Raw genomic sequence first — 14,645 nt, forward strand, 5'->3', positions numbered from 1 at the left:
ACATAGGTAACAGCTTTGAGATTGTGTCTTCACCTGATAATGAGGATAACAAACTTACTGTGTTGCTGTGAGGTTTAAATTAGATGATATACTTAAGCACTTAGTAGTACAATGAGTATATTGTTGTTAACAGTGCCATTATTATTATTAATAAAATTCAGAAGCATAAGTAATTTCAAAACTTTGTAAATACCAGTCACATCTGAAAGTCAGGGGTCTGATTGTACTTTTTGTATAAATGTCAGCAGGTAATTATTAGCTTTATTGTTATTATTTATAATCTATACTGTGCTTGCAGATCTACTTCACTAGCAGGTTCACCTTTGAATAGAAAATATTATTTATGTATAGTATATAACATATATAATATATATCACATCATATATGTATGAATATATCATATAGATAGATGGATAGAGATATTGACCACAGAAATATATATAGCTAATATTAAAACACCTGGGAGTTTACAGAGTTGACCAAGTTGCACAGGAAGGTGGGGAGTTCTGTGTGTCCCAGACCCCTGGAGATATTTGCAACAGGATCATAACATAGAATATGGTGGAAATACACAAAAAACCCATGATCTGGGGCAGAATCCCAATCACACCGGAAGGGGAGAATCATAGGAACGTTGTTGTTGTTCTTGTTGTTTTCTGTGGCTCTCTTTTCCGATGGCCATATAGCACTTACTTAACTTTCAATAGTGTCAGCCAGTTCCCAAAGTTCTAGAATAGTTATCTCATTCTTTAACAATTTAATTTTGTGGAAAGTTTCTTATCATGTTTAAATTTGCAAACCCCAAACCTCTCTTTCCCTCTATATTTCTCTTGGTCCTGCTTTCTGTTGTAGCAACTCAGAAAAAAACTCTGCCTGCTCATCCAGTTAGATAGTGGATACTTTGTGTATTTCCTTGGCTGCCCAACATCTGAACCCTCCTCTGTTTAGAGAACTCACTTATAGAGGGAGAGAGGAGAGGCTAAAGCAGAAATATTTATTCACAGTCTTCCTTAGCTCAACTTTAAGTCTGGTGCTGGTGAACCTAGAAAAAACGGACCGCAGACAATGCCCTGTAGCAGCAAGCAATGGCAAGAGAGCTTGAAGGGTTGTGTTTCTACAGGCAGTAGAGCAGGAGAGCAACAGTGGCATCCACGGTTCAGAGCCAGGGTGACGGCAGCACAGGCCACGAGGTCACGTGTCCAGTGGGGTGGCAGCACAGGGGTGTGTTTGCTGGTTTTGTGGGATGATTCTGGATGGGATCCTGGCTGCTACTAAGCCTTCTTTGTTCGTGCCCTTTCCCAAGCCTGGTTCTGAGTCTTCCTAGTGATTTTATGAGCTACTCCGTAATTGACTTTTCTGCTTAAACCATTCAAAGTCCACCTCTGTTGCTTGTAACAAGCAACCCTGGCTGATACAATATGACAGCCATCCAAATGGTTGAAGATAGCTGCTGTGTCTTCCACAGTGTGCTGTTCACTTTTCTGCAGAGATAGAGGCAGTTAACACCTATATCCTCAGTAACATGCATTGCTTACATTCATGTGAAGGTCTGATGACTAACAAAAATTTTTAAGAATCCTTATAAATTTGAGATTTTTGGAAATGTTTACATTCTGGTTGTTTCTGCACATGGGATAAGATAATTGAACTTCTTAAATATAGACTATATACTGCATCCTCTTTCTGAAATTTCCTATTCTCCTCAGAGGAGACCAGGTTTTCCCTGGAACGTACTCTTCCATGGTCTGTTGAGCTATGGAATAAGATGAGACTGTAACCTATTATCGTAACAGTGAACAACTGGATGAGCATGAACGGAAGGAAAATACAGATTAACGGAGTTTAAAAAGGACGCTGCTTATGCATTCTCTATGTAAAGTCTAATTTAAAAATAAGGTACAATGTATTGAATGTTTTCTATGTGTCCTTCAAAACCTGGGTGTTTTACATAAGATTTCTTTCCATTCAGAAAATCTTCTAGGTAGATTTAAATCCTACTTTCATAGGGAAACAAGCCCAAAAATGTCGAACAATTTACCTCAAGGTCTGAATGTTGGTAGGTGGACTGGAAGTTCACTTTGATGTTTAAGATTCCAAAGCCCTTCCCCTATGCCGTGTTGCTTCCTAAATGTGATCAATGTTTTAAATGATTCCTCATATGAAATATTAGTTAAAACAGATTATCATACTCAGTATCACTTATTATCAAAATGAACTAAATGTAAGTTTGTAACCGTGTGTGTGTGTGTGTGTGCACATGCGCGAGTGCAACACTAAGGTATTTTTGAACCATTCCTGTGGATTACTGCCAGACACATGTGAGTTTACAATACTTGACCTCTAAATTGAAATCTATAAAACTGTTCTTGAAAATTCAACATGTCAGCTAAGTGGAATTAGGGCGTAAGATCAAAACTTTTTAAAAGCCATAGCTGTATATTTAATGTATATATTTAGCACTATGTGTGTCTTAAATTGCTTCAAGGTAAACCTAAATCTAAATTGATTAATATTAAAAGATAAGTTGTAAAGAGATAAACCAAGTACTTTAAAATTAAAGAAAGAACTTCAGAATTTCAAACAGAGTAAAGCAAAGAATTTCAGAAGAAAGAAGTGAATTCTTTCTGGCTCTTTTGTATACACTGTGACCTTAAATGGACTCAACATCAGAAGACTTGGTCATAGTACTGACTGCCATGAAATAAACGAGTGACCTTGCATAATTTCTTAGTCTCTTTGAACCTCAGAATACTTATCTGTAAAATTAATGGGTTAAGCTGATGATCTCCTGTAGCCCTAAATCATTATATGATTGTAAGACTCTCTGCATGTAACTGGAGAAACAAACCAATAACTATTAATTTTATATGACCCTATTAATTTTACAAGTCAAAAATTTATTCCTATTGTTAGCATGAAATAAAATTAACTTAAAGGTCTCAGCAAAATTTGTTACCATTGAATGATGAGGTTAAAAGGTCTTGTTAATTTTATATAAACTTAAATCTGTCATTACTTACTAGATACATTTATCTGCATAATCTATAGATTACATGCAAATATGCATGTAACATGAAGGAAAATTTATGTCTATTAAATATCAAATATGCATGAATCAAAACCTGAGATAATATCAAATCTGAGGTAATATCTCAGAAAATTTTGAAGACAAAAACTGATTTTTTTTGTTAAAAGTTAAAAATACCATTTCTTTTATGGCAGAATAATGTTTGTTCATTGAGTAATATTAGAAATTTCAGATAAAGCAAGAAAACTTCCACAGCTGTCACCTAGAGATAATCATTATGAATTCTTGCTTATATCTACTTAAATAATTTTTTTATTCCTTGCTCACAAAATTATTAATGACTATAAATATTGTTTTATTATTTACCTCTATCATTTTAACAATACATTGCAAATGTCCTCCCATATTAATAAATGTGATGTAATGGCATTCTCTATCTTATTTTTGAGATCAATTGCTAAGTCATGCCCTTTCTCTAGGTTTGGCCAATCTGAGAGAGCTCCTCCATTCAGTCCAACAGAGACTTAGATCTAGAGCAGGAAAAGGTACCATCTTTCCCACAGCTTAGCTTAACCTCTTCCAGATACCAGATAAGTGTGAAAATTAACTCCCCATGTGGTGGTGTATTTCTAAGGACTTTAAACATTATCTAACAATACGACAAAGTGACATAGTTTGGAAAATTTGATGTAACTTTTTGAATCTGGTGTTTACAAAGTCACTTCCATGGAGCCTTACAATTTGTAGGTATTATATCTAAACACAGTTGACTCAAGGAGGCAGGAATAAACCATGGAGAAAAGACTGCCTCTTCAGCAAGTGGTATTGGGAAAACTGAACAGCTGCATGTAAATCAATGAAGTTAGAACACTCTCTCACACAATATAAAAAAATAAACTCAAAATGGCTTAAAGATTTAAATATAAGCCAAGACACTATAAGCCTCCTAGAAGAAAACACAGGCAAAACATTCTTTGACATAAATCTTAGCAATGTTCTCCTAGGGCAGTCTACCAATGCAACTGAAATAAAAGCAAAAATAAACAAATGGGACATAATTAAACTTATAAAGCTTTTGCACAGCAAAGGAAACTACAAACAAAATGAAAAGACAACCTACAGAATGGGAGAAAATATTTGCAAACAATGAGACTGACAAAGGCTTAATTCCCAGAATATACAAACAGCTAATAACAAAAAAACAAGCAATCCAATAAAAAATGGGCAGAAAACCTAAACAAACATTTCTCCAATGAAGACATACAAATGGCTCATGAAAAAATACTCAATATTGCTAACTATTATAGGAATGCAAATCAAAACCACAATGAGGTATCACCTCACACCAGTCAGAATAGCCATCATAAAAAAAATCCACAAACAATAAGTGCTGAAGAGGGTGTGGAGAAAAGGAAATCCTCCTACACTGTTGGTGGGAATATAGTTTGGTATAGCCATTATGGAAAACAGTATGAAGATTCCTTAAAAAAACTAAAAATAGAGTTAACATATGATCCAGCAATCCCACTCCTGGGCATGTATCTGGAGGGAACTCTGATTTGAAAAGATACATCCACCCCAGTGTTCACAGCAGCACTATTTACAATAGCCAAGACATGGAAGCAACCTAAATGTCCTTTGACAGATGATTGGATAAAGATGTGGTATATATATACAATGGAATAATACTCAGCCATAAAAAATAATAAAATAATGCCATTTGCAACAACATGGATGGACCTGGAGATCATCATACTAAGTGAAGTAAGACAGGAAGAGAAAGAAAAATACCATATGATATCACTTAGATGCAGAATCTAAAAACATGAGACAAATGCACTTATTTACAAAGCAGAAACACACTCACAGATAAAGGGAACAAAATTGTGGTTACCAGGTGGGGAAAGGGTGGGGCATGGAGGGATAAACTGGGAGCTTGATATTTGCAGATACTAACTACTATATATAAAATAGATAAACAACAAGGTCCTACTGTATATATAGCACAGGAAACTATGTTCAGTACTTTGTGATGGCCTATAATGAAAAAGAATTTGAAAAGAAATATATGTATGTATATATATGACTGAAACATGCTGTACACCAGAAATTGACACATTGTAAACAACCATCCTTCAAAAAAATAAGCACAGTTGACTCAGTATGTCCTATACTTATTTAACTATACTACAGTAGCAACATACGCTTTTTTAATTTCTAAGCTGTTCTTACAACCATATCACATACAAATTAGAATGAGGTGTAAATAAGCATAGCTCACAACTCAATTGATCTGTGTGTGTGTGTGTGTGTTTGTGTGTGTGAGGGGTTGGGTATCAGCCGACTTTAAAATCAACTTTTGTTCCCATGAATAGACTTAACCTCAACTCTGGCCTTTTTTCCCACCTCTCCCAGACTATTCCTGGCTATTTTTTAGAATATGGTTGTATATTTTTCTAGTATCATTCTTTGAATTCTGAGATATATCTGAATTGTGTAGGAATTTTCATAAACACAATTGACATTTGGGGCTATAGGTTGAAATGGACTATGTATATTTACCCAGATTCTTAAAATTATAGAGAATTTATAAAAGTGTTTTAAAAATATTTATAAAGCATCTTTAATTGCATTTAGGCTTTGAATGCATCATTTCTTTTGTTTAATGTGCACATATCATTCAGTGTCTGAAAATACGTTATTGTTGCTTGATAAAATCAGAGTAAAGTGTGTCTAATATCTATAGAAAGAGAATATAAATAAAATTTGGAAAAGAGATTAGAATGACCCAAGCTTGTGCTGCTTGATAGAAAACCGTATTTTGAAGAAACCACATACAAATACTAAAACGTCACTCTAGATCTTGCCTTACCAGTGGCAGGGATAGCCAGGGCTGCAAACAAGGGAGAGGTATGAAAGAGATGTTGAAAACAGGTGAAAAGTTTTCCCTCCTAATGGAAACTTTTCCTTCCGAAACCATGCCTAAATATGTGTCAATGTCTCAACTATTTTCACTCTAGTAGTTTGACTTTAGGTTTCCCCTTCCAAGAGACTCTTTTTTTATTTACCCAAGTATTGTTTCCAGACGTTTGTATTTGTTTCACTATGACCTCTAGGACTCTTCTCTATCATATGTGTCACTGCTTTAAAGTAATGCTTGTCACATGGTATTTACTGCAAAGTTATTTTTGAGGTTCATCTCTTACATTTCAGCAATTGTTTGGGTCAGTAAGGAGAGATTCTTTTTATTTCTACTTTTAAAGGTGTCGCAAGTGAGTAGAGATGAATTTTAATTGATTTGCCAGAGGTCAGAAAGCAAGTCAAAGACAGTTCTTGGCCCTGGGCTTCAATTTGCTGAAATCAGCTCAGTGTTCTTAATCATCTATATGTATTGATCAATTGATTTTTTTTTTTTACTCCTCCACTACCTCCTTGAGAAGTAAAATGACACATAAACCCTATTTTTATTTGCAAATCATCAAGCAATTAATCATTTGATACATACCATTTTTTAAAATTTTGATACTAGATGGTATAACCCACTTCTGGCTTTGAAATCAGACAGATAAGCAGGGAAATAACGTCGCTGGCATGTGAAAAAAATTTTTTTTTTCTTTTCAGCAGAGAGCCTACTTTCTGAGTCAAGGAGATGAAATAAGTTGTTTTCATGTATTTTGATTTACAATTATGGCTACCCTGTGATCCAGCAACTAAAATAGAAACATTGGCCAATGCGTCCTGCACCCTAGTCCAGCATGATGGCCAGTGAGGTACTGGATGTGTATTATTTTTAATGTCATGTTTACAGGCCCTCTGATAAGTCCCATAGCACCCCCCTTCCTATCCCTACTTCCTTCCAGGCGAATGTCATCATTGGCCTAGTTTGCTTTTAAAATTCTCTCATTTAGGAATAAAGATTTGTCTTCTGTAATTAGTAGTGACTTTGCAGGAATAAGCCAGATAAAGTGGGCACATCACACACTACAGATAAATGATTATGGACGTATTTCTCCAAAGCACAGAGTTCTATCAGGGAAACTAGAGAAATATTAAGCCAAATGTGCAAGATGGAAAAAAGAGGAGATTTGAGGATACGAAAAGCTTCCCTTTTCTGAGAGTGCTGCTTGCTAATGTTCCCCAGGACTGAGGGATGTGAGTGGCACAGTGACTGTGGATTCCAGGGGAGACGATCAGTAAAGGAGAAAGTTGATGTGATTCCTGCAAAGCAGGCTTCCTGGCTGGGGCTCTGCGGTAGGGTGAGGAACGCTGGGTGTGTATCACACAGCTCTAGAGCTAGGAGAGCTATTTTGGGGAGTGATTTTCAGGAGTGACTTTTTTTCAGTACTTCTGCAAGGATGATTTCACTAGTCTCTAATAGGATGGCTTGGTAAGAAAAGTTAGGAAGTATTATTTTCACGTTGACCACGGCTTCACTGTGTCCTTCTGGTCCGTATTCGCACTGTGTTCTCTGTTCTCCGTGTGAGTACAGCCAGCCTGCGCTGTGCAGCTTTCCCCCTTCCTTGCATCAGCTATTCCTGCTCCTTTTAGGTCCACGGAGCCTGTGTGCTCAGTCACGTCAGTGTCACCACCTTTCTTCACCATCCTCATTTTTGGGGTAAGCCACCAAAATTTCACTTTTGAAGTGTACCTCTCCCAGTCATTAATGAAAAAAGTAAACAAAAGTGCATTATTCTGAAATTTGTGAACACTTATTATATCCTTTTTCTAACTCAGTCAGTTCTCCACACACTTTGTTGTTTTCTGTTTGTGCTCTTTTCTTCTTAAGAAAATATAAGAAATTCAATTCCATAATAAATGCAGTTAGTGTGGTAGGGTTTGGTAGAAAGAAATGTAAAAATACAAAATGAGAGAATGATCTGGTCGCATCTTTTGGAGTTCACAGTGTTGTTTCCTGTCTAAACCTTTGAAAATACACTCTTTGTGTTTATGAAATACCTTCTCACTTCCCTTCACTTGGTTAACTCCTCTTGTTTCCTTCTATAGCCCACCGTCCCCTTGACTAGCCCTGGCTGGGTTACCTACTCCCTTACATCATTCTGGACCCCCTGGGTTTTGTACTCTTTTACTGACTCTCACACTGTCACTATCACCATTACTCTGAGAATTATTTGAGGACAGTCATACATGTTTGCATGTTGTTACCATTAAATCTTACAGTCTGGTCCAGCGGATTCAATAAATATTTGAAGTAGGCAGCAAGGAAGGAGGGCAGGCAGAGAGAAAGGAAGATGGAGAGGAAGGGAGGGGGAGAGGAGGAAGGGCAGAAGGAAAAGAAAATGCAGTTTTTAAGTGATTAATGAACATTAAGTAATGCCACTTACCCTTTTGACTTTAACTTCACAATTCTGTGTCTATTTACATTATTTTTTATTGTTGAAATATAATTGATTAACAGTATGTCAGGTGTACAGCAAAGTGATTCAGTTATATATATGTGTGTGTATATATTTACATATCCTTCTTCAGATTCTTTCCCATTATAGGCTACTACAAGATGGTAATTATAGTTCCCTGTGTTACACAGTAGGTCTTTGTTGTTTATCTATTTTATATATAGTAGTGTGTATCTGTTAATCCCCAATTCCTAATTTATCTCTCCTCACTTCCCCCTTTAGTAACCATAAGTTTATTTTTTATGTCTGTGAGACCGTTTCTATTTACATTCTTTTTATTGGTTCTTGGAAACGCAGCAGGAGGCTGATGGGTGGAGCAGTTGTCAACTCTAAGCACATCCTCAAAAAGTGGAGTATTTTTATTTTTTGTTTTTAAAGATCGTACAGTGCCATGATAGTTGAGAAGACAATAACAAAAGGCATGAGATGAATCACTGTGAAATCCAAACTTAGAGACAGAAAAGGAATGATGCCCCCCCTCAAACCACTCCCTGGCTGTAGTGTCATACACGAGCATGTATTTAACAACCATGCCCTGATGGTGATGGTGATGACGAAAGTAGCAATGGACAGTAATTTCCAGGAGCTTTCCTTTCCATTATACATACACACATTCCCTTGAGTCTAGGGATAGTTTGGACTGACACCTGTACTGCTTCATTTAATGCAAACAGATTAGAGATGCAACTCTCTATAAGAAATAACTCAAGAAATTTAAATGCAGTTAAGTGGCTTCCATTTTCACTTGTGTGGGATAGTGCTATTTCTATGAAAATGCCAACTGTTTGTGATTTATACAGCTAATGTGAACTCTTCGCCAGATCAAGTATTTCTAAAAACTGCAAAATAAGGGTGGGCACTAACTGCGTTGTCACCATGACTCAGGTTATGGGTGGCTGGATTTCTAAAGATTCCAAGGATTTCTTTTAAACACCTAGTCCTAGAAGAGCTCCGGGCTGGATTCTTCCGTCTCCTTCCAAGCGAGCTATTAAGAAATGCTGCGGAAGGCATTTCCTGTTTCCTCTGCGCTTCTCTCAGATTTCCATGACATATTTAATCTGGGTCTTATGACCTGTCAACTTTTAATAGTTCTAATTGCCCAACTCTCTGCTCTTCTGTGATCATAAAATCCTTTTAACATTTCACTTTTCCCCTCAAGAAAATGTATCCCGATTTCCGGGACGTGACCTTCAGCTTCTCTGGTAAATACGCAGGCAGAGAATTCATTCAGGCTCTCAGCAAAGGCAGCCTCCTCTGTTACCGACTGCCCACTCACCCCCTTAATGGCCCTAAGGATGCCTTGCTGGGTTGTGTGCTTTTAATGTCATCAAAGAAGTTTGTCCTCTGATTTGGTAAAATTTTTGGTCGCATTTTCTCCCCTGGGCCCTTTTAGCGTTCCCTTCCAAGGGTAGAGGATTTGATTTTCAATTTCTTTAAAATTTCTGGATCTTGGAAAAGGGGAGGGGAGCCTTTTCTTTGCTGCATCATTCTAGAAACATTACTTTTCCACTTTGATCTTGTAAAATGCTAAAACAAACTTACCACTTATTAGTGGGACTGGCATTCTGGGTGATGCTGTGTTTTTAAAAACCACTTCCCTGTTATTTACCTTAACCTTAATTCAGTGGCCTGTCTCTTTCTGAATTAATGATTGTATGATGTATTTTATTTTCGATCTCCCTAAATTTCCATGTTGTCTCTAAACACCTCTAGCTTCTATTTGGGATTAAATCATATGCTTAATGAGATTTAATCACTGCTTTCCATATTCTCTCTTTCCTTTGAGTCCTAAATATTATTTAATTGGAAGCCTGGCATTCTTTCCTTCCTTTTCAGGTTGATGTACACATTAAATTAGAAAGCAGCTTTGCACCAGATCCAGCCCTACTTCCTCCACTTGATGTAATCCTGTCCTATGCGTAGGTAATTAAAATCTTCCACTATTACTGCCCTGCCCTTTTCTTGCTCTGTGCACGTGTGTGAGTGTATGAGTGTGCATGTGATATTTCATAGTTCATTTCTGCAAGACAGCCTATAACATTACTGTTATCACATTTTCAACCAATTTATAATACATAACCCCCGCCCTTCCTCACACCTTGTTTCAGACAACCATCAATCAGGAATGATCAAATTTGCCCTATAAACAAAGTATATTTTTAAATTTCTGTTGGTTCTTAAAAATAAGAGTGCCTAATATAGAACAGTCATTAAAAGGTTTATAAAAGCCGCAGATTTAATGTACTTACATTAACAAGGTTTTATTCAACCATAATTGACCACTTTAGGTAAGCAGTTAACAACGTGGTGGCTGGGAAATTATGAAAATATACGCACACGTCGCAGGTGGGCTGATGACCTTATAAAATGGCCGCATATTTTAAAAAGAAACAGAGCCCTGCGTAGAAAGGAAATTTTGAAAATCTAGGAGCAGTCTTTGGATTGTTTGCTGCCACTGCTTCTAGGCAACAGGCAAGAGATGTTTACAATCTGGGCTCTCCCCTGCCCCCACCTCTGGAAGCTTTTCATCTGCTGCTGCCGCCGCCGCCGCCGCCGCCGCCGCCGCCGCCGCTTAGATGGAACCACAGGCCCGGGTGCTGGTCCTGCCCCTCCCCCGCGCGCTGCCGGCTCCGGAGCCCAGCTGTTCAGGCCTATCTAGCTAATCACCGCGTTTACCACCAGGCTCCTTTGTGGAAGTTAATGTCCTGTTCAGAGAGGACAGTGCTGCCGGGAGAGGCAGGGATTTGATTCCCCGTTTTACCTGTGAGAAACACAGCATCAGGACGAAGGTGCCTCTTTTGTCCTTGATGCTTGACTCCCTTGCCACCGCGGTGGGGCAGCCCAGTGAGGTGGGAGCAGGGCCCCCAGCTGAAGTAGGCCTTCGAATGGGGACCCTTGACCTGAGTGTCACAAAGAATGCTTTTCTTCAAGTGAATGCCCACGTTTTCCAAAATAACAGAAAGGAATATGATTTTGACTTTTTAAAAACGTGTAACCTCTGTCTGTTAAGAAATGGAAGGGTGGAAATTCAAAAGATAACATTGTATTTTAAAAAATAGCAATAATAGGGTATCAAACCCTGAAAATAACTCATTTCTGGCCTCATGAAACAAGCTTTAATTCTTCTTTTCTCTTTTGGAAAGCCAGAAGATATTTGACAAAGAAAGGAAAGACACGTACGGGTGAAGTGAGGGAAAGAAAAATCGAGGGCTGGGGCTGTTCGGCCAAGGTTACGGTTCTAGTTGCCAGGAAACCTCTTACACCTGGATTTGCCACCATCCAGAGCTGGCTCAGGCTGACCAAACGGCAGCAGCTGAATTTCAGACGTGTCAGCTCGACAGAGGCGGGGTGGTGATCTTTCAGGGATGTCGTAGGCCGACTCTCTCTCTCCATCTGAGGGAAGGGTAGACTAGGGGATCTTTTCGCTTCCTTTCATCTTGACTTTGACTGATTAACAGTCCTCTCAGTATACAGTACACAGTCACGTGGAGAAGTCTTCCAGTCCACCTGTTATGAACCCAGGCTCGGGGGCTGATGGCTCTGTTCCAACTGTGGCACCGTTGCTTCTCCCTCAGGTAAATGCTCTTCTGCTCTTTCCTTTCTTCATCTGTAAAGTGGGGACGATTCCTCATAGGACTGTTACAACGATTTAATGAGATAACACATGTGTTCACTTAGAACACTGCCTGGAACATAGTAAGCATTCCAAGAAGTGTTGGCTGTTAAAATTCATGTCCTTTTTGATGAACTAAAGAAAGAATTGGTCATTAAAATGCATCTTCATGCTATTTGCTATCATAGTATCACCAACAAAATGTGGTTAGGATTCAGTATTACTGGGCCTGATGTCAGAATTCCACACAAATTAGAAGAAAAGAATCCAACCTAAAAGTCAGAATTTTAAAACGGAGCTTAAACATAGACATTTATGAGGTCAGTGTGGCACCTTTGCTATTCATATGCCTATGAATCCTTGTTTCCTTCAAACTCTTTAAGGAATATTAATAAGGAGCACTTACTTACCGCAAGATGCTTTAACGAAGATGAGATCTGATCCTCAACTCAGATCTTAAAATAGTATGGTGATTATTCCCATTTCACAAAGTAGGAATTAAGTTCACAAGGATTCAAAGATTTTTCTGATTTTCACAGCTATCAAGTGATGGAGCTGAGGACTCTTAAGTCTTCTGATTTTAGATTCTGGGCTTTTCTCACTATGCACTTGTGTTTCTGCCGTGGGAAATGGGGCATTAGGGTTGGGGGGCAGATTGAAAATACAGAAAAAATGAATGAGAGGGAAGGGAAAGAACGACCCAAGTGTGGGGAACAGTAAGTTATTTATATTTGTATCCTGCGTAGCAAGAAATATGTTGCTGGAAGGAAGCCACCCCAGACCCTATTGTCTATGCAACCTTTATCATCAGGGCCTTAGTTCTGTTTAAAGACACATTAGGAAAAGGCATGACCCTGACTCCTGGCCTTTACCCACTAATCCAGGTACAGAGTCTCTTTCTCAAGGACTCCTTGTCTTTTCTGTCTGTCTAAATTTCTCTTATATTTCAAACATTTACCATTCCAGGTAAAGCTTTATCAGGAAAACAAAGCTAGAGTTTGGCTGGAAGTTTTGAACTAAGATGCTGTAGTTACAACCTGTTTGGTTAAGGCTGTTGGTCATAGAGAGTATGGAACACCTGCACCTCACAGCCAGTGCAGGATACCATTTCATTTTAATTTTAAAGTGTTGACTTTAATCTGTATGGCTTTATTTGACTTGGACACTTGTTACCTTAGAGATCAGCTGTCTTCCTTTATAACCTCATAGCAACTGGGAGCTACTAAGCAGTGTTTGGTCATAATTTTTAACTGCCAAAGGCAGAGGTGTGTGTGTGTGAGAGAGAGAGAGAGAGAAAGAGAGAGATAGAAGAGAGAGACATCTTCTTGTTTTCCTTCTCAATCAGTCCCCTTTGATGCATTTATGAATTGTGCCTATATGCAGGATTTGAACTCAGGGTCTTTCTTAAGAGGGCACTTTCAATGGACTGAAAGGATACCAGAAGCCATGGTATATGTAGGCAGTCACCTCCCTCACATACTCTGGATCTTCAGCTAGATCAGGAGTCCAACTCTAGAATTGAGATTTCAGGAGGAGGAACGGGGTAAAGTTTGGCCCACCCCTCTCTTGAAGAATTCCAGAGAATTCCAAGGAATGAGAATTTTAGATGATCATAAGACATACCTAAACTCACCAGGAAAGGAAGCTGTAGTGGGTCTAGTTTCAATGTTGTCCTATCTTGAAATTGAGAGGGATTTTTGGCCTCTGTTTCTAGGAGTGCTATTAGATTTTTCTTTTTAAAGCATATTAATAAATACAATACTGACAGAGGGGGGAGAAATATCTCCTCATTAAAATGGAAGTAGTGAGAGAGAGAGTTGATATTGCCTGGGGATTAAGAGAAAGCAATATCTAAGAGGGACACCAAAGCACCCAGGGGGAAAGAGCCAGTATGAAGCCCTGAAACCAGTGGAGCTATGGGAACTGAGAACGCGGATGATGTAGGACCCCGGAGACCATGGAAACAGACAGAGGAGGCATTATGAGGGATTGAGGATAATTTTTAAGGAGTATGGTACTTTTGTGACGTGATGTCCATTGCATTGTGTATTTAGAGAATTTGCTGATATTATTTTATATTAATTTAGCAACATTCTAAAATGCTGTTCTGTGAGAACTTATAGTTGGCCACATAGAGCTATTTAAGGACATTATTTCTCCAGTAGATAGATTGAGTCCATTGTAATTCTGCTCAAAAATACCTTGCACCTCTGTGGACACCGTGTTTCTGCTACAAGAGTTATAGCACATTTTACATCCTAGAAGCCAAGCCACATGACATACCTTAGACTGGTTGAAAATCAGAGGTTTAATCTCTCATGAGTCTGTCCCAAAAGACACAGCTGAAGGTGGAGAGTCTTGTGCTGAAAAAAGTGAGATTATGTAAAAATCTACATTCTGAAAAGTGAGAGAACTTCCCTACTTGAATCTAAGAACAGTGGTAGCCAGGCTATAAATCCCAGATAGGAAAGTAAAGCATTCCTTTTGGTAGAAGAAATCGTAGAGGTATTGAGTGTTCCAGAGTCCCTGGTAAAACGGTTCAGCCTGATCACCTTACGTTGCAGAGAGACAGTAAATAAGACCAGCCCAT

The sequence above is a fragment of the Vicugna pacos genome, chromosome 2, assembly GCF_048564905.1.
Source record: "Vicugna pacos chromosome 2, VicPac4, whole genome shotgun sequence".
In the NCBI taxonomy this organism is placed as follows: domain Eukaryota; kingdom Metazoa; phylum Chordata; class Mammalia; order Artiodactyla; family Camelidae; genus Vicugna; species Vicugna pacos.